The 25,741-nt window shown below is 44.2% G+C and overlaps 1 long non-coding RNA gene across 1 annotated transcript; it reads right to left on the bottom strand.

Moving 5' to 3' along the window:
• Window positions 1–2,498: 2,498 nt before the first annotated feature.
• On the bottom strand, window positions 2,499–24,844 carry LOC120395221. Its single transcript, XR_005592530.1, has 3 exons — window positions 24,680–24,844; window positions 24,538–24,581; window positions 2,499–3,120 (listed from the first exon to the last, which is right to left on the bottom strand). It is a non-coding gene; the product is annotated as an uncharacterized LOC120395221 (long non-coding RNA).
• Window positions 24,845–25,741: the final 897 nt, after the last annotated feature.

The following is a 25,741-nucleotide window of genomic DNA, read 5'->3' as shown; positions in this document are numbered from 1 at the left end:
CAACTGGTAGCTACATGCTCCACAGTCTTTTTGGCCCTGGTGGGGTGTACACACTAGGATTCCCATCATAAACAGACAGAACTGGGACAACATATCAGGAAAACACCTCTACTTTTTCCCAGGAAGATGAGGGAGATGAGGAGTCACAGTGACTGGAGAAGCCGAGTTGTCTGCCCAAGCAGAATGGCACAACCCCCTAGTAAGCAAATTACTGGATTGGTTGGTCAAGGCCCTATGTATTACCACCTTGGACTTTATGAAAGGGTATTAGTAAAGCCCTCCCACTCCAGAATCTTGGGGGGAAAACAGCCTTTGCAACCCTTTATGGGCTAGATCAGTTCCAAACCATGCCATTTGGCTTCCATGAGGCCCCAGCAACATTTCAACATTTCAGTGGCTGATGGGCAGGGTCCTTCAACCCCATGTGGTTTATGCTGCAGCCTACCTGGACAATGTTATTACTTATAGCCAGAATTAGGATGATCACCTGAAGCAGATACAGCTGTCCTGCAGTCCGTAGAGAAAGCTGTATTAATGGCAAGCCCTACAAAATACCATATAGACAAGGATGAAACAACATACTGGGGGTATACATAAGGTAAGGCCAAGTGCAACCCTTTGTAGATAAGGTCCAGGCCTTGCAAGCCTGTCCTACTCCAACCTCAAAGCATCAGGGACAATGATTCCTGGGGCTGGCAGGATATTATTGCCAATTTGTACCTGAGGTCTCATCCATGGTGGCCTCTCTCAGATCCTAAAGGCAGCAGCCCTAGAAAGGTCTGCTGGACAGAGGCTTGCAGAAAAGCCTTCCTGACCCTTAAGGTTCACCTCTGTAGGAAACCTGTTTTATACAGGCCAGACTTTACCAAGGAGTTCATCCTCCAAATGGATGCCTCGAAGTAAGGTTGGGAGCTGTCTTGTCCCAGGCGGTCGATGCAGAAGAACATCCAGTCCTCTACCTGAGCAGGAAACTCTTTCCCCAAGAGAGAGCCTACTCTGTTATTGAGAAGGAAGACTTGGCAGTAAAGGGGGCCATGGAAGTGCTCTGCTACTAGTTTCTCAGGACAGCATTTACCCTGGTTACTGACCAGACCCCTCTGCGGTGGCTCAATGCCATAAAGGATGCCACCCCCTGACTCATGAGAGTTACCCTTCTTGTTCAGCATAGGGCAGGGAGCACTCATTGCAATGGTGATTTATTTTTCAAGATGGAGGAGAGTTGGCAGAGGACACCAGTACCTTAAGCCCGCTCCGGAGGGGGAGAATGTGTGATGAGGCAGATATTAACCCCCCCTCTGGGCTGGGTGGGCCTGAGGCCTGTGTGACCACAGGGCTTGCCTCTCCTCTACACCTAGAGCACATGTCAAGAGGGGAGTTAAAGAAGGAGACCAAACTCAGTTTGGGGCTGGCCAGGCAGGAGAGCAGAGCTGTGCTTCTTGCTTGTTGAGAGAAGCCTGGTTTCAGCCAAGAGTCTGAGACAGCTTGCGGCCTAGATGAACCTCCTGATGGATGCGATGACCAGGCCCAGGAAGATTGACTGGGGGACTGACTGCATGAAGATAGGACCCTGTCCTTCTACTCGGAGCCTATCAAAGATTTCCCGGATGACCCTAGTTTTAAGTTCATAATATTCTTTTATTTTTTTACCACTCTGGAAAAAATGGATCATGATGTGTGCCTTGGCCGGGAGGCTGTAACTCATCACCAGACCAGACCTAGCATAATCAGAGGGACCCCATGACAGAATGAGTAGTGCCCTGTTGGGCCACAAGGGGGCACCACAGAGGTGGGCACTGTCACCCTGACCCATAGTACCACATACTGTGTAATTGCTTTAGCTGTAAATTGTCTGTGTGCTGATTGTATATATGATAGTAGAAAAATTGTACAGGAATTGTGTGAGACATGGCCTGGAACAAGCGGGTCAACCTGAGTTTACAGGTTGTGGACTCTGGTTTAGCAATAGGACTGAAGGTCAACAGCGGAGTGTAAAGGACTCCACCCAAGGGTCCTGTTTTGCTTTATCCTAAAGGGTAAGGAGTCTGTCCAAAATTCCTGTTTTGCTTTGGCTTCCCCACCTCATGATTCTGAACCTTGTGTGGTGTGATTCTGTGAGCCTGGAGCCACAGTGGTTGCACAAATGCTGACTTAGCAGCAAGGAGCTATCGTCATAGAACTGGACCAGGTAGCTTCACCTTCCGAAGCTGGTACCAACTTCTCTGGACTGGAGCAGGCAGGCACCCATTGACACCCTACTACAAGGTCTAATTGGACCTGTGAATAAGGTTTGAGGGGATGGGGACTGTTGTTGTTTTTACTAAGAATTCTGCACCTCAGTAAATGAGACAAGTAATACTAGGAACTGTAATACTGACCACTGGGTTTTGCTCATTTGGTAGTACATAAATGTATACCGTTATCATATTTCTTTTGTTTGTATTTCCTTTTTCCAAACCAATAGAAATATAGTTGTGGTTCCATGTTCTCAAGAATTCACGCTGAGTTGGGAAGAACCACCTGCAAAGGTGGCCAGGGAGGGTTGTGTTTTAACTTTCCAGAGCCAGAAGTAGGAGCACAGCTCTGGATTGGGGCTCGAAACATCATTGAATTTATTTTAGAGAAGGAAGAGATAGACTGAACCTGTCCCTTAATGCTGCCATTGGCACTTGGCAGAAGGGTTACAGGAGAGAGGTAAAAAAGGAGAATGCCTGGGATGGATGGGGCTGTCCATGTGACCAAATGACAGGATCATGCATTGCCAGGTGAGGAAGCTCTGGTTTTGTCCGGTGCTGAGTCCAAATCCCGGGGTATAAAGCCTGTGGGGGGCATAAAGGATTTGCAGAAGTAGCAGCAAGCGGATGAAACCTGCCTTCTGCCGGTGAGCCTACAGACGTGGTGCTGACTGTGGAGGTGGCTTGGCTCAGGGATGCTGTTGTTTGTCACATCCGATCAGTATCCTTCACCAGGAGGATTCCAACCACAACTTAAAGCTGCCCTGGCCCTGAGAACCCTAAAGGATGTCAGGGGATGGCGATGCTTTCTGCCCTCCCTCAGGGCAATTCCTCCATCTGGTTGCAGAAGGCCAGTCTGGACAGGAACTGTACTTTACACCTCCTTGAGCTGTCTTGAGTGAAACAAGGGTGAAATCAGAAAAATAAACATTAAAAATCAAAACCATGCCAAAAAAACTCCTCAATACTCCACATACCATTCTCTCCTGGGGAAAGGATGAGTGAAAGAACAAACCGTTTGTGACAGATGTTAGTCACATCACTTAATGCACTACGAAAAGGTGCCCAGATCTTTCAGTGACGAGGGCAGTATAAGAACCTGAATAGAATAAAAGCTAGTCCCTCTTCTCTTTCTCCCTGGGAAAAGTGTGAAGATTAGGGTTTGAACAACCCTGTAGGGTTCGGGGGAGTGAAGGAGAGAGTGTGCCACAATTTGACACTGAAAGACTTCCAGATTGCATCTACTTTTCTAAAAACAAAATTCCAGAGAGGAGCCCTGAACCTACAGCTAGTTGGAAGACTTAAAACCTGTGATAAATGCAGCCATTCACCTAAGCATTCTTAAGTTTGGGGAGAAGGAAAAACATGGTATCCCTGCTGGCAGCAGAGAGGGAAATATTGCCTGGCATCAGAGAAGGTGGTGATCTGGCAGGAGAGGAAAAGGCCCTGCAAAGCAAAGCTAGCTACTGAACTGCGTGTGTGCTAGAGATCTCTGTGGTTCTCTAGCACGCAGTTCAAAGTGGAAATCTTGCTGATGGGTGTACAACTAGGAATTTCTAATGCACACATGAAAGTGCTGAACATGACATGTGAAAAGATACCAAACTGTCTGTTATGATATACAGACCTAGCAATGCATATATATGAATTGCTGTGTGAGCCTACTGGAACTGGTAGGCACACCAGCCTTAGCAAAAGGAGATAATCCTGTTGAGAAGAGAGACCTGCATTTGGAGCAATCAGAATAATAGCATAACCCTCTTCAGAAGTGAAATCTACTACACTTTTGAGATTTGATGATTCAAATGAGTCAACTGAACAAAACTATCCTTGAGGCCAGAAGACAACCAGATCTGTCTGAATAGAGAAGCTGGAGATTCTTCTGGATCTATAATTTCTAGTTAACTTTTAATTTTTATAAAGATTATTTATGTAGAAGAAATAGCAGGTAGAAAATAATGTGTTCTGTTTCTTTAACTCTGTCACTGGAAGCCAGGCAGGTGTGGGCTGGGGAAGATTCTAGGCGGAAGCTCTACAGTGAAGCAGAGAGATAGTAGCGTTAATGGCAGTATTGTTTCTTTTATTATTATTCTTCTACAAAAGTTCCTTGTTCAGAATTAAAAGAAATTGGCTCTTTCTGTGAGTCTTTCCCATTGTCACATGACACTAAGATATTCTGATTATGATTGTTGCCACATCCCGTGATTTTTAATGCAATTCTCGCATTTAGTGTTTCTCATAAAGCCTCACCTGCTGGAGCCTGGTGATTATATGAGAATCTCAGATTTTACTTTTTATTTTTTAAGTAAGTTTCTAATCATCATGGTTGCAGAGGAAAGATTGAAAACATGACCCCTAAGTGCACAGAAACACAGAACGCAAATAAAAAGGCCCAGCTTATTATTATTATTTTAAAGTCACATGACTGTTAAGCCAATCTCATGATTTTTGGGAGGCGTGACTTCTGATTTTTGAATACTTGGAGTTGACAGTACTGGCTAATGTAGCATTATCCCATGGAGGTACCCACCATTAAGCCCTGGTTTATAGAAGAAAAAAATCTTAACAGACTTTTCAACTGTATTGTGTAGCCTTCCTGTGCTGTACCACTCCCACTTTGTCATGTGCCCCAAACATTCCACCACCAAGATACATTGGAATGTGTATACAGTTTTAAATTATGTCGATTTATTGTTTCAAGGATGTATTTTTCAACATCTACCCTTAAATATAATTTGCTTATAATTAATGCACTTTTGAATACAAGCTATAGAAATGACATTGTATTCTTTTATCACTGCTACTTAGCTGTTGATTCATAGAATGTATTAGGAGTAAAAGCTTCCAGCAAGGAAGGTGAGTTATAAACCTTAGCTGAGATTTTTGAAGTGATTTTTTGGGTGCCAACTTGAGACATATCATAGAGGCCTGGTTTTTCAAAGAGTGGCTGCTTAGCACTTTCTAAAAATCACATCCCTTTAAGGTGTCTCAAATTGGGCACCAAAAATCACCAGTGACTTCTGAAAATCTTGCCTCCTGATCCTGATTTCACTGGGGGGAAATGAGCAAGGAGAACAAGCTGGGTGCTGTTGGGGGTTGCATGTGGAACAGGGGAATATTGGAGGCATATACAGAGATGTAATAATTTTACTACGTCTGGAATTATCCAGAAAGTCTTCCTCAGAAAACAAAGTAGTCAGCATCTGAATTTCTATTGTTAAAAAAAATCAGAAAAAAAAAAAAAGACTTTCCGCACCTTTTTTCATTTTTTAACCTTATTAAGAAACTAAAAAGGGCACAAACTTTGTTTTCCTTTACCTCTCTGCTTTCACAAAACTTTGTTTCCTACTACTCAGTCTTCCCAATCTTCTTAACTTTTTGTGAGATTGTGCTCCCCTCCCTTTTATCCTTGTGTGCTAGTGATAAACTCGACAACCACAAGACTATAATTCTGATACACTCTGTTTCAAGTTAACTGTAAACTCTCTTGGGCAAGGGTTGAGTCAGCATCTAACTCAGTGGAGCCCAGTGTTACCATAAGAAAACAACAAACATCACCTTTTAAATACTTGCGTTCTAGATCATCTTTTTCTTAAAAAAAAAAAAAAGAGATTAGGGACAAATCTGCTCAACACATTTGTCCAATTACTTAGCAGGAATAATTATGTTTTGCAAACTGGATGTGTGGGTGTGGTGGGAGGGCAGTATTCCTGTGGTTATTTGATCTCCAGCCCATAGTGCCTGCATTTTAAAATGTTATTGATACCATGTCTGAACTTAAAACATTTTCTATGTAACCTTTTGACATTATGATGTCAAATGCCATTCTTACAAATACCATCATTTAATTGAAATGGAAAAGGATGCAATTCTCACCAAGGAAAACTAATGTAAATGTGATCAATTGGACAAAATCATATTCAAAGCACACTCTCCTTTCTCTCCCCCTCCCCCACCTTTTAAATATAATTCAGAAGTTGCTTTGACCTTTCTGATTGATTTTTACACTTATATACAAACTTGGCAATAGTTTCTTTCTTATACTTCCGAATATTTTGTTATGAGAGAAGGTGGGTGAAGTTGGTCCGATAAAAGATCTTACCTCACCCACATTGTCTCTCTAATATCCTGGGACTGACGTGGCTACAACAACCCTGCAATAAAGTATTATTCCTATCCAAGATCAAGTGGACCAGAATGTGTTCTCTAATAACAATTATGCAGCACAGAGTAATAAACCTATTGTCTAGTCAAATAAACGAGGCTGGTAATTTCTCTTAGTATTCCTACTAATGTTTTGCTTGACTTTTTTTTATATCTTCCAACGCAGCAATCTTTTCAACAATACAAACAGAGCTGGGGCCTTCATGTTTGCAGTAGCTCACTAATGCATCAGAAAACGGTCCGTCAAAATAATTTACATACACTGAATTAAAGTTTTCCTGACAAGAATTTTCATAAGATGCAAATAGATGTAGATTGCACCTCCCAGATTGCCTAGCACAAGAACAGATTCAAAGAGACAAATTCATGAAGAAATGTTGTGAAACAGAATGCTGACCTGTGGGATGGGCAGGTTAAAGTTCTAACCTCTAACAGCTAGGAAAATGTAACCTTAATCAAATGGGTTAGCCGGAACTTTGCAAGTCTTTTCTTTAACCATTGCACTATTGATTGGTTCCCAATAACCATGATGACATCCCTCTCTGAACTGGCCCTTGATCTTGTGTCCTTTTTTTTGGGTTCTCATCCCCAATGCCTTTGCAATATCCAAAATTAATTCTACACCCAGGAAACTATCCAGCACATCCTATGGCTGACACATCAGCCATGCTGGGGTGGTTGTGTGGGTGTGTTCTGGGATGCTGAATGCTTCTGAAAATGTTCCTTTTTTTCCCCCAAGCACTTCTCTGAGAGTGCGGACCCTATTAGTCCATGGTAATGAGTGATTTCCATATGCTAATGAACACTGGTAGGTGGCGACTCAGAGGGCTGTATGTCCAGATCATTTATATATCCTCTTTCAACCATTCATCCACTACATAAGTGCTTTGACCTGCATTGGCCTCATCATAGCCTTCCTACCCTGACAGTCACCAATGTGGCTCTCTCTTATGCTATGGCAATAGGGTATTATGATAGTTCTCCTTCTGTGGCCAGAGGACGCAGTGCCCCTTATGCCAGCTGCTTGCTTACTTCCTTTGCCCTTAGAGAGTGCCCACCAGTGAGCAAACAGCAGTTGGTGTTCACCTTGGCTGTCCATGAAGGTTTATAGTCTTCATGCTCTGTGTGAAGTCTGCATTGCTTCATCTTGTGACCCTTTCCCAGAGTAGGCTGCAGACATCAGTGACCTTGCACTGGGCCCAGGCAGCCTGTGCAGACAAATGGTAGCTTATATTTTCAGGCACAGACTCTGCCCATGACGAGTTCTTAAAAATCCCACAGAAAACCAGTCCAGGTAATTTCCCAACCATGCGTCCATCTCTCTACCTGTGAAAATCCAGGTCTAAGATCATAGCAAACTACTATATGTAACCGAGAGAAAATTACACGCTAGAGGGGCTACAAAGTCATGTGAAAGTAACATCTCAAAAACGTTTGACAAAGTATCTCAGGTCAGGGCCGCCCAAAGGATTCAGGGGGCCTGGGACAAAGCAATTTCGGGGGCCCCTTCCATAAAAAAAAGTTGCAATACTATAAAATACTATATTCTCGTGGGGCCCCCGCAGGGCCCAGGGCCTGGTGCAAATTGCCTCACTTGCCCCACCCCCACCCCCCCCGGGGCAGCCCTGTCTCAGGTATCAGTCACCAGCACATAATTCTGAGTCAGTCTGGCTGTCCTCCATTAACAGGACGAGGTCCCAGCTTCGTTTCAATAGCTCTTTTCTTTGACTTGCATTAAACACACACATATACTGTTGTCTCTACATTTCATTTAAAACACCACTTGAGGTGGAAAAGGTGCATTGATTTAATACCTGCCCCCCAAAAAGACAGCAACACTAACGCTACTTACACATTTTATAGGTGTGACCCAAGAATCTTAATGCCAACTTGCAAGGGGCTTACAAGAATGTCCTGATTCTGGTTTATACAATCTGGTTCACTAAAGAATGTCATGTGAGGTCATAAATGAAATCCCAGGTCACACCGGTCATTAATATTGTTATGAAATATATGTACACATACTATGTAAGGAGCTCTCTATATACACTGAAAATATATTTGAAAGTCTGTTTCAAGGCAGAGCTGACAAACAAAGTTTTCTGTCAGACAAGGGATTTTTATTCTCCTGTCTCTGTTGAAATATACATTAAGAATTGTTTCATTCACAATGGGTCTCCCATCATCTGTCTAACCTCAATGCAGGTGAAGGATTGTAAGAATTTTAAAAAGGAATTCACAGCAGGGGAAGAGAACCATATCTTAAGATATAGCCCAGCAACCTTTTGGAGGGTATTTGGGGAACCAAGAACACAACTCCTCATCCTGCACCTAGGAAGTAAATGGGCAGTGAGTGTATTTACATTCCTGAAAATAGAACCACAACCAGCCTTGGCTGGAAATACTGCAGAAGACTTTGGGTGAGATAAGACTTCTTTAGACAGGAGTTTAGCCTGTTAAGTTTAGCATCAAGAAAATGTGTTTTTATTTCCATTGTTTCCATTATCCTTACTCACTAGCTCTGAAATCTTTGGAAATAAACGTATCTTCGTTTTCACTATAAATATACCTCAGTGCTGTGGTGATAAGCAAAGTGCTGGTTCTGAGCTGACTCTTACAAGGTGGGGTGTGCTCTCTTCCCTTGGGGACAGCTCACCTGGTATTTCTATGAGTGTTTGGTAGATAAAGGGCTAGGCACTACAGGGGAATGCTTCAAAGGGGTTCAGGGACTGGGGTCGACCTATGGTAAACCTGCAAGGCAAAGTAGGGGCTGGCATTGCCCAGAGGAGAGTGTTTGGGTGGCTAATAGACTGGAAGACATGGTGGAGTACAAGCTTTACTCAGAGAAAAGTGTAACCCTAATATCTCCTATTCACACTGCAGAGGCCATCTATTCCAACTAGTGCTAGTACAAGCTGCAGATTCTTCAAAAGACATTTAAAAAGCTATAAATTTAATATCTTCATTATATTCTTTTTTCCAGCAAGAGTCCAAAAAGACTGAATATCTTGGAAAACATAGAAGATACACTGGGACTGAAGTTCAAATTAGTCCAACCTGGGAAAACCCTCTGGCTTTCTCATGAGCGATCCTTGGCTATTGTCTTAAAATTACTCCAGCCGTTATTACTGGCTTTGGAAAGTATCTAGCAAGATGGGATGGATCCAAGTAGTGAGGCTGGTGGATTACTCTTGCTACTACATTCAGAGAAGACTATTCCATTCTCTCTTGTAAGTCTACTCTTGAAACCACTTGCATCATTAAACAATGCCATCCAGGCATCTACTACAACGGTAGAAGATCTTTGTCCAGCAATAGAAGCTACATTTGGATCAATCAGAGAGCTAGCCATTGAAAAAGTACTTGAAGAAGCAAAGACTTCAGTCCAGAAGTTGACTAATGAAGGCATTTATTGAATCCTTAAGTGAAGAGGACAAGAAGTGTTTGTTAAGATAACTGAAAAAGTACACAGACTTGATTCTTAATCTACAACAGCGACTTCTAGATTCTACTCAACCACTATATAGCTTTTACAGATCCCTGTCCTATAAAACACTGACAATTGAGTGGAGCGCGGCACTACCAAAAATGGGGCTGCCATTTGCTCAGGACAAAATAGAGAATTTGAACACAGAGTGGAATATCATATGACAAATGAATGAAGATTTGACTTCAACTTCTTTTTTTATCATCACTAGTGGCTCAACCCAATTTTTATGCTATGTTTCCTAGGATGAAAGAAGTAGGAACTCATCTCTTGCTACTCCCAGTCACAACAGCTACAGTTGAGAGTTCTTTTTCATTATTGAATAGAATTTTATGTTCTGAAAGAAGTCGCCTTCTGCCTGATCATGTGAATGAACTAAGGAACATAAGTGAAGGAATGGAAGTACCGGACACACGAGAAGCCACCAAAGACGAATGCATTGAATTCAAGAAGTTCATTAACAGAGTTGTGCAAAATTATAACAAGAAACCAAGAAGGATGTAGATCAGGGGTTCCCAAACTGAGGGTCAGGAGCCCTCAGGGGGTCACGAGGTTATTACATGGGGGGCTGAGAGCTGTCAGCCTCCACCCTAAACCCCATTTTGCATCCAGCATTTATAATGGTGTTAAATATATTAAAAAGTGTTTTAATCAGAGGTTTGCTATTTGAAAGGGGTCACCAGTACAAAAGTTTGAGAACTACTGGGATATAGTGCTTCATAGAAGGTTTGAGTAGCCAACTTTAATTTGTGTGATGATTTTAAAACAAGTTAAATCTAATAAAATGGTCATGAAACATTTTTCAGTTTTTACTATGGTGCCATTCAGCCCCCCTTCACCCTCACAGTCTCACCTTTCATCGGCCCTGACTCCCCCCCTATAAATTCAAACATCCCCCCTAATTTCAATTCCTGGGGAAAAACACTGGATGAGGGGTTTGGAGTGCAGGCTGCCCTGGGGCTGTGGTGGGGAAAGAGGACTCCCCCAAGCCCTCTCTTGCTGCAGCAGCCTAGGGCCGTGGCAGCTCCATGGCTGTGGGGAGAGGCGCCCCTCCCCTGCCCCAGCAGCTCCAGGGCTGGGGCCAGGGGAGAGGCAATCTCCCTGCTGCAGCCCTGCATGCCCCCTACATCTCGCCTTTTCAGTCCAGGCCTCCGTGGCTGCACACCTGCATGGCCCTTGATAGCCTGATGCGCAGCCAAATGGCTGCGCAGATTAGGAGGAATTTAGATCAACAGTTGTTTTACAGAAGTGAAAAAAAAAATCTGGAAGGTTGCCAACTGTACAAGGTATTCAGCGAGGGATTGTTCTTTCAATCTGGCCTGTCCTTGGCATGTGGGTAAGACTCTAGGTTCTGCTTTTATCCTGGCTAGTAACTTACTCTATTTACAGTCAGGATGCAGGCTAAACCACTCTAGTGTTAATAATCCTCCAACACCCCACAATTCCCACTGTGTGCCCAGAAGGACAGACAGATTCTCCCACAATTCACTGGGAAAGAATCATAAAGCAGCTCATCTTACTGTAGCACAAAGAACCATGAGATATGCCCCCAGCAGTCCTAGCAACACAGCACCAGTACAGCATCAGTGAGAACACAGTAACTTGAGTATGGGTTTGCATTATGGCTGCTCACAGCTTGCTAGGTTAGGCTAACCTGGGCTCCAATAAACCAATTTAACTCTGCAGCAAAGACATACCTTTAGTCTCTCTGGGCCTCAGTTCTTCATCTGTAAAATGGGGATAATACTACTTCTCTATATCACATAGAATGATGTTGTGAGGATAAATCTACTACAGATTGTGATGTACTCAGATTCTACTGTAATGGAGGCCTTACTGTAGAGGAATACCTTAGCTAATACAATTATCTCAGTGCATAATGCACCATACAATATGTAATAAGGCATTTACTAATTCTTAGAGCTGGCTGATCAGGTGTGACCTTACACCACCAACCCAATGATTATGAGATAGGAATGATTCCTAATTTTGTTTCATATTTTGTTCCTCTCACCTGACCTGGTTCACTCTGTGTCAGACCTTTCCAGCAACAGACCAGAAATAGTTGGATAATGATTTAATAGATTAATATAATACTTTTTACTCACTGCAGTAATATGAAGAAAATGCAAGACCACCATCTCCATTCCCACAGTGGCAGGTGATTTCTTAAAGCCTCTTGGTTTATTAAGAAAAGTTAAACTATTCTTTGAATGAAAGATGTACTGTGTAAAAGTCAGTATAGGCGTGATTCTCCTTTCACACCAGTAGAAATCAGAATTAACTCTATTAGTCGATGGAGCTACAGCAATTTAAAATTGTAACTGAGGGCATGGCTATACTTGCGAGTTAGAGCGCATTAAAGCAGCCCCGGGTGCTCTAACTCCAATGCGTCCACACTGGCAAGGCACGTAGAGTGCTCTGACTCCATGGCTAGAATGGAATAATGTTTGATGCACCCCAGTGTGGACACCCTGCTCTGTTAATGCGCTCTGATCGGCTTCCAGAAGTGTCTCACAATGCCTGTTTTAGCCACTTTGGTCATCACTTTGAACTCTACTGCCCTGCCTTCAGGTAACCAACTGTCAGACTTGGCTTTTAAATTCTCTGGGAATTTTGAAAATCCCCATCCTGTTTGCTCAGCAAGGCGTGGAGTGCTCTCAGCGAATCTTTCCAGGTGACCATGCTTCCATGCGCCAGGTGATCCCCAGTATGGAGCAATGGCAAGGTGCTGGACTCATCAGTGTTTGTGGGGAGGAAGCTATCCAGTCCCAGCTGCGCTCCAGCCGTAGGAATTACGATGCCTTCGGGCAGATATCAAGGGACATGATAGAAAGGGGCCGTGACCGGGATGCACTACAGTGCAGGGTTAAAGTGAAGGAGCTGCAGAATGCCTAACACAAAGCCCACGAGGCAAACTGCCTCTCCGGTGCTGCCCCTGCGACCTGCCGTTTCTACAAAGAGCTGGATGTAATACTTCGAGGCGACCCCACCTCCACTCCGAGTACCACCATGGACACTTCAGAGCCCAGTTCAACAAGGCGGAAGGAGGAGGAGGAGGAAATTGGGAGCAAGGGTGCTGAGGAGGAGGGAGACTGCCCGGCATCCCTAAATGCATGCAGCCAGGAGCTGTTCTCAAGCGAGGAGGAAGGTAGTCAATCGCGGTGGCCGGTGCTTGGGGAAGGACAAACACCAGAGGAGGTGCCTGGTAAAAAGCTTTTATTTTGGGAAGAAAGTTATTCGGTGCAAGCTCTTGGGGTGAGGAGGGTTAGGGCTGCCTGCATGCCTAGATGTGGAATAGGGTGTTGATGTGCTCTCTCACATCGCGGTAATCGGCTTCAGTGATCTCTTCAAAGGTCTCGTCCAGATCTTTGGCAATATGCTTGCACAGGTTTCTTGGGAGAGCCACTGTGATCCTTGCCCCAGTCAGGCTAACATGTCCGCGCCACTGTGCCATGAGGGGTGGGGAGACCATTGCTGCATGCAGGCAAGCTGCATATGGGCCAGGGCAGAAGCTGCATTTCAGTAGAAGACCCTCCCTTGCTTCCCAGGTCACCCTCAGCAGCGAGATATCTTCCAGGACGAACTCCTGTGGAAAACATGGGGACAGTGTTCAGTATAGGGGCCCCCTGCAGCTGTTGGCTCTCCCCAAGGCACAGAAACCCAGAGGACAGTACGGCCATGAAACAATCAGTCTCCCTTAACCCTGTGTTACTCACCATTTTGGGGCTCCTATGGGTTATGTGCGCTCGCTTTGGGATGGGTAAATTATGCTATTGTGTAGACCGTGCTTGCCCTTAATTACAGGGGAATCATTGCTCTGTCTGGTGTGAACAATGCTGCCTCTGTTAAGTGTTGCATTTTGTCTTTACAGATGCAACCTTGAGATCTCAGCTGTCCGTGTTATCACCGGCCGGAAGACTCCAAATAATTAGTAAGAGGCCATTAAGAAGACATGCTGCATGAAGTAATGCAGCAGTCACTTAACGAGAATCTAAGAGCGCAGGAGTGGAGGGAGAGTGAAAGGAGGATCTGCCAGCAGAATGAGGAGCGCCTGCAGAAAAGCACAGAGCTCCGGCAGCAAAGCACAGATTGGCCGATAAGCATAATGGAGCACCAAGCGGACTTGATCCAGGTGCTCATAGCCATGCAGGCAGAGCACTACTGTGCCCAGCCCCCCCCCTGCTGCCCTTGTCCCAAAACTCTTTCCCTTGTGCCCCCATGTCACCTCCAACCCACTTTCCCCAACACCCGGGCTCTTATTGCCACCAGCTGCCTCCAATACCTGTAGCTTCACCACTCAGCCCTGAAAACTACAACCTTTACCCACTGCACTCAACCCCCATCACCATGCATTATAGCCATCCTGAAGTGCAGCACTCATTGCACAGCACTTCAGACAGGAAGGCTGAGTATGATAACAGGACATACGCAAATCTGTGATTGTACCGTTCCCCACCCCACACCCTTGCCCTTTCAGTTTCCCAAGCAGTTGTGTTTCTTTTCAATAAATGGATTTTCTTTTCAATAAATGGATTTTGTGGCTTTGAAAACATTCTTTATTATTGCGTAAAGTAAAATATACCTTAGTCCAGGAAAGCAACAGGCACTGCAAGTCAGCGTAGCAAGCACAGATTCCTACTAACATTGGAACCACTGCACTTCACTCCCATGCAGGGCACCAAATATTACTGGTGGCTTTCAATCTCAAATTGCTCCCTCAAGGCATCCCTAATCCTTGCAGCCCCGCGCTGGGCCCTTCTAATAGCCCTGCTCTCTGGCTGTTCAAATTCAGCCTCCAGGTGTTGAACCTCCGAGTTCCATACCTGAGTGAATATTTCACCCTTCCCTTCACAAATGTTATGGAAGGTACAGCATGCGGATATAACCGCAGGGATGCTGTCATCAGCCAGGTCCAGCTTCCCATACAGAGAGTGCCAGCAGTCATTCTGCACCGGCTCAGCCTGTTGTTGAACTGCTCCTTGCTGCTATCAAGGCTCCTTGTGTAGGGTTTCATGAGACACGGCATCAAAGGGTAAGCAAGGTCTCCAAGGATCACAATGGGCATTTCGACTTCCCCTACGGTGATCTTCTGGTCTGGGAAAAAAAGTCCTAGCTTGCAGCTTCCTGAATAGGCCAGTTTTCCAAAAGATGCATGCATCATGCACCTTTCCGAGCCAGCCTGTGTTAATGTCAATGAAACGCGCACGGTGATCCACAAGTGCTTGGAGAACCATAGAGAAATACCTCTTCCAATTAACGTACTTGGAGGCTAGGTGGGCTGGTGCCAGAACTGGAATATGCGTCCCATCTATCGGCCCTCCGCAGTTAGGGAAACCCATGTGTGCAAAGCCAGCCACAATGTCATGCATATTACCCAGAGCCACGGTTCTTCTGAGCAGGTTGCGATTAATGGTCCTGCAAATTTGCATCAAAATGATTCCAATGGTCGACTTTCCCACTCCAAACTGGTTAGCGAATGATTGGTAGCTGTCTGGAGTTGCCAGCTTCCAGATTGCAATAGCCACCCGCTTTTCCACCGTCAGGGTAATTCTCAATCTCCTGTCCTTGTGCCACAGAGTGGGGTTGAGCTCCGCACACAATCCCATGAAAGTGGCTTTTCTCATTCGAAAGTTCTGCAGCCACTGCTCATCATCCCAGACTTGCAGGATGATGTGATCCCACCACTCAGTGCTTGTTTCCCCAGCCCAGAAGCAGCGTTCCACGGTGGTGAGCATGTCCGTGTTGTGTGCGTTATTCGAGTAGATATCATCCGAGTCCTCACTGTCAGTTTGGATCTTAAGGAGTAACTCGACTGCCAAACGTGACATGCTGGAGAGACTTGTCAGCATATTCCTCAGCAGTTCGGGCTCCATTCCCACAGACCGAAAGGAAAGACAGAGCACGCAGCACAAAAAATGTTGAAAGATGGCTCAAATGTGGACGGAAGCACAGGGATTGCTGGGATGTGAACCGATTCATCACGGGGTGTTGGGACAGGACCCAGAATGCCCCGCAGCCCCGCCCCCTTCCCACAAGCCACAGCGCCAGAATGGGAAGAGGTGCTCTGTGGGATAGCTACCCACAATGCACCGCTCCCAATGTTGCTGCAAGTGCCGCAAATGTGGCCACGCCAGTGCGCTTGCAGCTGTTAGTGGACAGACTGCAGCACTTTCCCTACTGCATTCTCCGAAGGCTGGTTTAACTCAAAGCGCTCTACATCTGCAAGTGTTGCCATGCCCTGAGTCGAGAATCAGGTCCTGTGTTTACAAGCTCAAGTAGAAGACAGCTTGAGTAGAAGGTTTGTTGGTTAATGGGAAACATCAGTTCCACTTAGAATCAGCAATATTAAACATAAAACATCAGCTTTCACCTAAGTGTCTCCAGAACTTATTGTGTTCCTGCCATTTGGCTAAACCACAGTACAGATGTAGGCTGAAAACCCCAACACAGGTGATAGAATCAACATTGCAACAGCTCATGTGAACAAAGCAAACTGCTGGAACTTTATTAGCAAAGTGGTGTTGGACTAGCTCGTGTTGGATGGGTGCAGGTAGGTGTAATTGCTGTCATACAGCACAACTGATGAGGAGGGGAAAGAAGCCTCTGAGGGCTAGTCTACACTTACCAGCCGGGTCGACGTGGTGAGTTCGACTTCTCGGAGTTCGAACTATCGCGTCTAATCTGGACGCGATAGTTCGAACTCCGGAAGCGCCGCGGTCGACTCCGGTACTCCACCACTGCAAACGGCGGTGGCGGAGTCGACCTTGGAGCTGCGGACTTCGATTCCGCGGCGTCTGGACGGGTGAGTAGTTCGAACTAGGGTACTTCGAATTCAGCTACGCTATTCACGTAGCTGAATTTGCGTACCCTAGTTCGACCCCGCTTCTTAGTGTGGACCAGCCCTGAGAGAAAATAAAACAAAGCCAAAAACAAATGGAAATGGAAGAAGAAATGCTGTTAAGAGAGACACCATGACTGTACAGTCAGACAGCACCGCCACAGAAAGAACAAAGTGCCCCAGTCAGCAAAAAACACACACACACACACGAGAATTAATTTTCTTATACTTATTGAGCAAAAGTAGAATTGCATACTCAGTTTCTGCAGCTCCTGAAATTAATGGGAGCCATCTTTGTGGGGAGCAAAATAAGCAGACCATCATAGCAGTAAGAGCTGATGGTAGCAGTTAGACTGGAACACTTAACAAAGCTGGCAGCAGTAAAGGTGCATGGAACGGAACAGAAAAATCAGCCAAATATTAAACAAAACAAGCTAATTAAACACCTGAAGAGAATCAGCAGCAAGGTTTGCCTTTGCTCCCAGCAGTCAGCATGCATGAGGATAACTTTGCTCAGTGACAGCAAATATGGATAAACAGTGTAGTCCAGTGGCTAGGATAACAGAGCAAGTTCTGTTCGAAGAGCTGGATTCTACTTCCATCGCTGCCAGCAAAGCACTGTGCTACCCTCTCTGTGCTACAGTTACCCCCTCTGTAATTGCATCTGTCCACCTGGGAAATGCTTTGAGATCGGTGCATGAAAGTCCTAAGTAAGTACTTTAAGTTATTAAGCCTAGTCATTAAGTATCTTCTGAAATCTGTTTTGACTTGAACTTGAAATGCCAACATGGCAAGTGGCACTTCCCTGACACCACACTGACCAGAGGGGGAAAGTATAATTATTTACTGTTTCTATGTAGTTGTGCTAAAAGGGTGTGGTGAGAAACACGGTCCTCTTGTGCTAGGAGCCAAACAAATGCAGACACCAAGGGGACTCCTCACCTAGGTAAAGTTAATAGACACGTGTATGGGTCAGGGCCTAAGACGTCAAGCAATGTATAAAGGTCAGAAAGAAGGACCCAATCCAAGATGTATAATACATTTAAACCTTTGCTATTTTGGTCTGTGTTTTTAGTTTTGTAATTACATAAATATCTACTTTTCTGTAAATGCTTTTGGCAGCCAGTGCTGCAATCCTGAGTCCACACAGAGCAGCTGTAGAATTCTTGACTCCAGAGACAGTCAAGTCTCCTCTGCAGTGTAAGCGTTCAGCTGTTTCCCAGAAGCAGAGACTAACGAGCAGATGTGTGATATAGGATGTGCTGGGCATTAAGCATTTCTGCTGCATGGGAAGCTCAGGCCAGGGACACAGAGCCTTTGGAGAGTCTGATACAGAGCAGTAGCTGAAAAAGGTGAAACGCTGCACTGGAAGCTGGTGTTAGGAGGGCAGGCTGAACTGGTGCATTTGTAATGTTTGCAGCTTTCTGTCCCCAGTGGGGAGAAACAAGTGCTGGATGTGTCATTTTCAATCAGACCCAAGCTAAGGACTTAGCCCTAAGTGTATTACCGAAGTCTGTAAAATACCTAGCACGGCTGTTGTGCATGAATGCAAGTGTTGCACAGATATTGTTCCAGCCAATAGTTTGTTGCAACACTTCCATCTAGTGTAGAAAGGGCATTGGTGGGATTAGAACTCAAATTGGCTAAATAGTTCTGCCCTCAGGCTTCTAGAGGATCATGTTTCTCTCTTGACTCCTGTTTGTGACGATTAGATTTACTGTTCAGACTCCAGTCCCATACAGTGTCCCAAGGGAGCTGAGTCCGAGTTAGACTCTACTACCTAGGCTATTTCCAAACTTTAGATAAATGTGAAATCTCACATTACAAAATAAGGGGAAAGGGATTCCCTGGGAAAGGTCCCATTAGACACGTTTATTGTGTATGGCAAGGCAACACATACGAAAAAAAATAAAAGAGGGGGAGCTGACATACGATACTGCCAGAACAAGCCAGCACCACATGTTAAACACATCCAGCATGGCGACTTCAAAATCAACATGTAAGCAAATGCGGCTCTGAATTTTAATGAGCCTCAAAGCACTATTCAGTAGCATTTCATTGTCAGCATGAGACAAAAAAGGGTGTGTGTCTGTGTGCTGGTCGTGGCAATCAGAAGTAGTTTGTTACTGAAAGTCAAAGAATGAGCAGTCCTCTGTGAAAGGGGAATAAACCAAGGAGTTCTGTGAAAGTTTATAGAAGGTGACAACATCAGTGGAATAATTGATGACTGAGTCATTGGAGGAGCCTACACACGCAAGATGCTAGATGGGACTAGAATTACAAGGCAAACAATTAATTTTGAGGAGCACCTTGCAGACAAAAGCTGCCCAAAGAGTTCACAGGCCAAATAAAAGATAAGTACAGGAAAAGCATAATCCAGTTAAAAGTAAAAACATATTTAAGTAAAGATAATGTTATGGGTTGGGCTAAAACTCATTGAAACTGGGGGGTGTAACTGCCACCTTTCATTTAAGAAAGCTGTAAGAACCAGTGAAGCTCCTTTATGAAACAATAGCAGCCCCCAAACACAGGCACATATCACCACTGCCTCTGCCCCCGCCCCTTCAAAAGGCACAAGTAAGGCTGCTCAGGATTTTAAACTATGTGGGTAGAGAGGCTTGGCTAGAGCTGGCTGAAAGAGGCTTGGAGCTGTGAGCAAAGAAACTATCTCCTGTTTTTTTCATTCCTCCTGTGTTCAGGAACACAGGACGTTGCACATTCTTTGTAAATAAACAGGACTGCATCAAAGATACCCGAACTCGATCATCAATTTCTTCTCTTAGCAGAAACAACCCACATGCCCCTGAACTTCGCCTGTCTGCTCTGCTCCAAAGGAGTAACAGGAATAGCAAGTAAACGTCTTCAATAGGATTTGAAATCAGGCAAACAGCAACAGTGGTCAGCTAATGACCAAAAGGCATAATGAGCCATGGGTTCTTCTTTAGTGAATGGAATTCACATTATGTAGTAGCTGAGAAAAACAAGGGTGTGTGTGTGTGTGTGTGTGTATATATCTTCGAATAAATTCAAGATCTACTTATTGTTAAGTCACAAGGCTGGGACTCAGGAGACAGGAGTTCTGCTCTGCCACTGTCTTCCTCTGTGGACTTGAGCAAGTCACATAATCTTCTGTGCCTCCATTTCCACCTGTAAAATAAATCTAGTCATTTACTTCCCAGGGGTCTTTTTGAGGCTATATTCATTGTTGTTTGGAAATGAGTTTCTAGAAATGGACATTACCATATCTGAAGTGGAAGTAAAACTTAGAGAGCTTAATGCACTGAAATCAGGGGGACTGGTAGTACTGTATGACTGGAGAATTGCTAACATTGTATAATAGAATAGCGAACTATGTATAAGAAAGGGGAAAAAAGTGGTCCAGGCAATTACAGACCTGTTAGTCTGACCTCAGTAGTATGCAAGGCTTTAGAACAAATTGTGAAGGAAAGAATAATTAAATTCATGATGGTAAATAGTAAAGGTGATGTAATGCAACTTGGTTTTACCAAAGGGAGATCATACCAGATTAACCTGATTTCCTTCTTTGAGAAAATAACTGATTTTTTAGATAAGGTAAGTACAGTAGATCTAATATGGTTGTGTGCTGGGTTCCTCCTGGGGTGCCACCTGGAACTGGGGTACCACTGAGCCCTCTGACCCACCAGGCTGGGCTCCCTCTCACACTGTATTGCTGTGACAAGCTGCAAAGCATGATAGCAGTTTTCAGATATCTAAAAGGGTGTCATCAGGAGGAGGGAGAAAACTTGTTCACCTTAGCCTCTAATGATAGAACAAGAAGCAATGGGCTTAAACTGCAGCAAGGGAGATTTAGGTTGGACATTAGGAAAAAGTTCCTAACTGTCAGGGTGGTTAAACACTGGAATAAATTGCCTAGGGAGGTTGTGGAATCTCCATCTTTGGAGATATTTAAGAGTAGGTTAGATAAATGTCTATCAGGGATGGTCTAGACAGTATTTGGTTCTGCCATGAGGGCAGGGGACTGGACTCGATGACCTCTCAAGGTCCCCTCCAGTCCTGGAGTCTATGAATCTATGAAAGTCCTCCAGCCAGCACTTTCACCAGCCTTCATGCAGGTAGGGCCACACCCAGCTGCAGTTACATGCAGGATCTCTGTCCAGCCCCTGCAGTGAACCAACAATAGAAAGGCTACAGCTAAGGCAACTCCCAACTCCCCAGGCACATACCCCCTCTGGAGTATAAACCCAAAATTATACCGTCTTGCACTGCAAAGGGGACTGTACAGTGTAAGCTCAGAAAGTTCGCCCCCTCCGTAAATGCGGAGAAGAATATGTAACAGCCTTTGCTCCTTGAGTTAACATTCCCATGCACTTCACTCCAACTCAGTGGTTTAGATAAAGCAAAAACAAGTGTATTAACTACAAAAGATAGATTTTAAGTGATTTTAAGGGATAGCAAACAGATCAAAGCAGATTACCTAGCAAATAAACAAAATGCACAAACTAAGCTTAATATACTAGATAGGGTGAGAATCTGCTATTCACATCCAATCTAAGAAATGATACAAGCGGTCATAGGTCTCACCCCCACTTGGAGCTGTTGGGTTCCAAAGTGGGGACCTGCCTTGGTTTCCCTCTAAACTAAAATTCTAGTTTAGATCTGGTAAAGCTGCCACCAGTCAGTTTTTAAGTGTCTGACACACTCCCTGTTCCCCCAAAAACTTCCCCTGGGGAACACAGATCCAAACACCTTGAATCTCACCAGAGAGAGAGAGAAACAGCCAGTTCCCCTCCCCCCTTCCCTCTCTCCAGCCTGCTCTGGAGAGATTACACCGAGTCAAATCCTTGACCCAACACAAAGAGGGACTCACCCCTCCCTCCCTTTCCCTTGAATCTCCACCAAAGAAGAAATTAACCAAGTCCAAAGAAAAGAAAAGAATTTGTTAAAGAAAAAAAAGAAAGTAACTGTCTCTGTGATACCAAGCTGGAACAATACACAGGGTCTAAACTTATCAATCTCTGGAGAGAATTCCCCCTCCCGCTTTCTCAGTAAAAGCAATATCAGCAAACAGGAATAAAGAATTTCCTTTAGCAAACACACAATTGCAAATATAGAAAGCAACTCAAAAGACTAATCCGCCTTTCTAATTAATACTCACTATTAAATAGTAGGAACTACTCCAGGAGAACTTGGAGACATGACTGACCTCTCTTAGATCCAAAGAGAGCTCTGAGCAAACAAAGAACTCAGACAAAGGCTTCCCTCCACAGAGATTTGAAATTATCCTGTTCCTTGATTGGTTCTCTGGTCAGGTGTTTCTCAGGTTACTGAGCTTGTTAACCCTTTCCAGGGAAAAGAGACCTTAACCCTGATCTGTTTATTTATGACACAAGCAGGCTGCAGATTCTTAAGGGGCAAACTGCACTTGCTTTACAGCTTGGAATCCCCAGGTGTTCCATTCACAGGCTAGAAATCCCTTTAGTCTGGGTCCAGCACTTCCCCCAGTTCAGTCTTTGTTCCTCAGGTGTTTCCAGGAGTCTTCTTGTGTGGAGAGTGAAGAACCACAGATGAAGTCACTCCTTGCCTTATATAGCTTTTGCATACGGTGGGAACCCTTTGTTCCAAAGCTTGGTTCTCAGACCAGTCTGTGGAAAAATACTGACATCTCAAGATGGAGTCCAGTATCATGTGGTCTGATCACATGTTCTTGTAGAGTCATAGCAGCCATCACTCACAGATTGTTTGGGATGTTCTCAGGAAGGCTCCCCAGGTGGGAGATAAGCTTCTCCTAAGGTCTGTTGTTTTTTCCTAATGTCCTACTCCCAGGAATAGGCCTGTCAAGGTTCCTTCCCCACTCTGAACTTTAGGGTACAGATGTGGGGACCTGCATGGACACTTCTAAGCTTAATTACCAGCTTAGCTCTGGTATCGCCACCACCACCCCCAAGCACTACTTTTTTTTTCTTGGGTAGTCTTGAGGGACTTCACCAACTTCCTGGTGAACACAGATCCAAACCCCTTGGATCATAAAACAAGGAGAAATTAACCATCCCTCCTCCTTTCTCCCACCAACTCCTGGTGGATCCAGATCCGACCCCCTTGGATCTAAAAACAAGGAAAAATCAATCAGGTATTAAGAAAAAGGCTTTTAATTAAAGAAAAGAAAAGAAAAGGTAAAAGAAAACCCTCTGGGAGAGATTAGCATACCAGCTACTCTCACAGACAACAGATTCAAAACACAGAGGATGTTCCCCTGGGCACAAATTTAGTTACACAAAAATACCCAAATACCCAATTTTGATAATTCCCTTAATGATACCAAGACAAGTTACAAAGAAAATAAACATAAACCTATTTATTCCTTTCTAAAACTTACTACTCTGATAAGAGGCTGGTTCCTTGATCTTTTTCACTCCGGCTGAAACTGAAACTCTAAACAAAGGAAAACTTCCCTCCTTCATTTTGAAACATCTTGTTCCCCCATTGGTTCCTCTGGTCAGGTGTCAGCTAGGCTAGGTGAACTTCTTAACCCTTTACAGGTAAAAGAGGCATTAACCCTTAACTATCTGTTTATGACAAGGCCCTTCCCCATCCACTATCTCAACTGAAAGCATCTTGTCTAGTGGGCTGTAATAGTTTGATCTAATTTCAGTTGTTGGTTTAGTGTGCGGGTGCTGAGTGCTGTTGCGGGCCTGTGATATACAAGAGGTCAGAAGTGGGTTCTGTTGGCTCACTGAGACAGCAGCTACAGGGGAGATAGCAGTAGCTCTCTAGAAGGAGAGAGGACCTATGTGAGGGCAAGTAAGCCCTGAAGCAAAGACTGTAGAAGCATACAAACCTGAAGCAAAGACTGTAGAAGCATCCAAACCTGGGGAGAAGGCTTGAGATAAAGTTTATGTTAATTTCTTTGTTATTTTGACCTTCCACTGCAAGTGGACTTTGCTTTAGAGTAGGTTGGGAAAGACACCTGCTTGCAGCATGACAATTATTTTATAAAGAATCCGGACTCTGGCTTTGTTGGTCAATCAAAAGATCTTAGCATTTATAAATATACATATTTTTACTCTATAGCTAGCCAGTGTAAACATAGTGTGATCAAAGGAAAATGTGCTGAACTTCTGTCTCTACAAGACTACCACACTGGCGGAATTTTGTATACGTTGAAGCTAAGCGCTCAGGCGGTTTGGGAAGCCAGACAGCAGGGCATTACAGTAATCTAATCAGAAGGAGATAAGAGGCTGGATGAATTTTTCAGTATCTGATATGGATAAAGACCAAACAAAAGTTCTTAGGACGCTGAGAGGCCTTAACGTAGCAGAGAAAATGATCATTGGAGAGACGAGGTCAATGTTTAAACTGGCTATAATATGCACCTGTCATAATCTGAGCTCATTCCATCCATATCTATACATCCAACAGATCCTTTTGGCAGCACACGAGTAGCGTGATTTTGATTAGCTGACTTAGCTAACTCATAACTGTCATTAGTGCAGAACTAAAATTAGAGCTGAATGAGTAATCCCCATTTAATAATTTATTCCACAAACATAGCACCTCTGTCTGCTCATGAAATGCCCTTGAGCACTTTGTGATGGCCTTAGACTTCTGTTCTTTGAATTTACTTGGCACATTTTTATGAATTGTTTGCCAGTTCACTGTTTACAGTATTTGATATTTGAGCATATCCCTCACTGGTTGAGCATATCTGCAGGGCCTGGTCCAGAACCTTTGTGATTGACTTCACAGGGCCTTGGATCAGGACCCTAGTCAGGAAGTGGACTTGACGAAACCACTGGGAGAGGCCAGATGGATTAAGGAACATAGACATCATTTACCATTTTCCTTTCTGGGCCACGTAGGTCTTTCACAGCTAACATTCCTAAGAAAAAAGAAAAGCTACTGTAAGATTTATTGGACCTATACAGTGAAAAGTGGCTGTAAAATGGTATCATGCTAATTTTGTGGTTTTACACTCACTTTGTGCTAGTGCAAATGACTAGACAAGCTGCGGGGCGACAGAGACTCAGGCACAACACTGGCTGAAGTGTTTAAATTTAACTTTTCTTCATCGCATTCCCATCGAATAACTGAAGGTCTACAAGCAGTCCCAGTTGGGAGCAATGCAGCCAGATCTTTGTGGCTTATCTAACAGCCTGCATGCCAGAGCTCTGGCAAGAGGCTTTGTGAACCTTGTTCCTTTGTGTTGTCACACAGTCTCCTGTCCTATGTCAGGTATGTAACCTCCTGTGGGAGTATGTGCAAGGTTCACACTCCGGCCCAGATCTTCTGGTATGCCCAATATGTTTGATATTATTGAGATGACTGCGGGGGATAGTCATGCAAAATAGGAAGAGTTAAATTACATGATCCTAGGTGATTGTTTTTATCCCTATTATTTATGATGTTCACACTCAACAGGTATATCAGGAGCTGTCTGAGGACTAATATTGAGAACCTTCTCTCCCCTTCCTCTTGAGCACCTCAAAGCTCTCTGATCATTTAACTTTAAGAGTATTTGCTTGTAAAATATGAATCTTCTTCTCTTTTAAGTCTGATTGAAAAATAGCCCCATTTAGGGAGCATATAAATAAGTAACAATTGGGAACACAATACCAGAATCCCTTTTTTAATTGAATGGTTTCCTGGTGCATTTTAACAGCTTTATTCTCAGTCTTTGGGTTTCTCTTTACTTTTCCTGTTGTGAGCAAATCCATGTTAACTTCGCCATGAATTTTAAAGCCAACAAGTTAGCACAATAATAGCTGAGTTGGGCTGAGGAATGGCTTATTCTCTCCGCTGATTTCCAAGCTAACAGAAAAATCATCTCAGACATATCATTAAAGCAGCAGCAAGAATGGTGTTACACCAGAAATGTATCACCAGAGTGCTTGACTCAAAGCACTGAACATGCAAGAAAAAGAAAATCAGGGAAATTATTTTAAAAGACCAATTAAATTGTTTCCTCTTAGTCCAGGCAGATCTTACTAAACGCAGTCAGGAACGTAAACCTATCCCATCCAGACCAACTCCCATATTTGT

This window comes from Mauremys reevesii, linkage group 1 (assembly GCF_016161935.1).
Source record: "Mauremys reevesii isolate NIE-2019 linkage group 1, ASM1616193v1, whole genome shotgun sequence".
Lineage (NCBI taxonomy): Eukaryota > Metazoa > Chordata > Testudines > Geoemydidae > Mauremys > Mauremys reevesii.
This window is presented reverse-complemented; position numbering and strand designations above follow the sequence as displayed.